General features: G+C 33.9%; 1 pseudogene; it reads right to left on the bottom strand.

Annotated features, from left to right (window-relative positions):
• Positions 1-1000: 1000 nt before the first annotated feature.
• Positions 1001-1253, bottom strand: LOC114045639 (annotated as a pseudogene).
• Positions 1254-1818: the final 565 nt, after the last annotated feature.

Raw genomic sequence — 1818 nt, 5'->3', positions numbered from 1 at the left:
AACCACTTAATTTTAAAAATGAAGAAATTGAGGCCTAGAGAGTTTAAAAGATGTGCCCAAGGTCAAAGATGTAAGTGGAAGTTTCGGGATTTGAACACAAGTTCTTTGACTCCAAATTTAGGATGTTGTCCACTGTAACACACTACAGCAGCATTTTGGAAAGATGCTTTAGAATAGCTGGATATGTGGGTTCTTTAATTCTTTGATTACATTACTTGAGGGCAGAGACTAGTTTTTCATTTAGATTCTTTTCTCTCTGTCTCTTTCTCTCTCTCTTTCTCTCTCTCTGTCTCTCTCTCTTTCTCTCTCTCTTTCCCTCTCTCTCTCTCCTTTTTCCTTTCTCCTTTATATCCTCAGTATTTAGGAGAGTGACTTGCATATAGTTGGCACCTAATAATTTTTTTGTTAAATTGAATTGAACTGGACATTGTCAGTCTTGACATGTCATTTTCATAATGAATCATGAGACTGACTTTTAAAGTTAATTTTGAGCCAGTAAGAAGGATCATGAAATTGTTGAGGATCAAGCTAGAGGGCTTACTTGATGGAAGAAAGACTTGTCAGTGTTTCATAAATTTCTTTTGTTCAATTAAAGTTTGTCTTTTTGTTTGAGCAAATTAAGGCTAGGTTTGTTGAAAATTCAAAATATTTTGGCAATTAAAAAACTTTATAAAAATTCAATCAGAAATGAGAAGTTGCCTTTTTTCAGATTTTTATAAAAAATCATCATTGCTAATATTTCTATCACACTCAAAAATTGAATGCATTATTTGAGAAAAAAGATAAATGTACCTTGCAAGGGGATTATGTAAAAAATGATGACTGTTTCTAAATAACTATAGTCATTCATCAACTCAATTTAATCTGCAGATATTTATTGATAGTCTATGATATTCATGGAACTGTGTTCAGCACTGTTGGCCATTTTTTTGTTTACTCCTTTTTGTAATAATGTATTTTTTTCTGATTTATTAAGATATTTTCCACAAGATTCCTTCAATTAGAAGTTCTTTGAAACAATATCATCTTTTTTTGCCAGCTGGAGAATACAGTCATCAGATTCTCCCATTCTGTGAATTGCTCCACAAATTGTATAAGTTTAAAACTGCTCATTGAATCTGCCTGTAACCTTGTCAACCTTGGCCACATTCATCTGGATGGACTCAATGGTCCTTGGTCCTGATGATCAGGTGGCTAGCAGAGCATTTCCACAGCATGTAGGGAAACACTAACTCACCAGAATTGTTCTGCATGTTGGAAGCTGAGGGACTGAGTGCAAATATGAAAGTGGTGGAAGAGCTAATAATGTATCCATTGAAGACATTGATGTGTGTTTGTTAAAAACAATACATTATTTTATTCTCTCACATGTGGACAGATGGACAGTGGTTATGTTTTATGTATATCACCATAGATTTAGTATGTACTGACTTAGAAATACATAAAATTGTGGCCCAAAGATAGTAATCTATTCAGTCTTTTCAAGGGGGCAGGTGGTAAGCCTCAGTTTAGGAAATACTTGGTTTTCCTTTACTTCAAATTCTCTTGAGCATTACTTCATCAGGGTTCAAAATTCTGAAGCACTAAAGACAAAATTTCAGGGAATGTTAAGTATAAAGCATAACTAGATTGGGGCATATTATGGAAACTGATGCTACCTCAAAACAAGATTATTTTAAAAAAGGGAACCAAGAAAGATTGGGGTGGGGATGGGAGGATGATTTAGGAGTATAGTGATGATTCTATCTTCAAAATCAGCCTTGAAGTTGGACAGATCATGATAATAATCTTTGGCCAGTTGATTTGTTTATGAAATAA

This window comes from Vombatus ursinus, unplaced genomic scaffold (assembly GCF_900497805.2).
Source record: "Vombatus ursinus unplaced genomic scaffold, bare-nosed wombat genome assembly UNPS02014779.1, whole genome shotgun sequence".
Taxonomy (NCBI): domain Eukaryota; kingdom Metazoa; phylum Chordata; class Mammalia; order Diprotodontia; family Vombatidae; genus Vombatus; species Vombatus ursinus.
The sequence above is the reverse complement of the archived record's forward strand: the minus strand, read 5'-3'. Positions and strand labels throughout refer to the sequence as shown.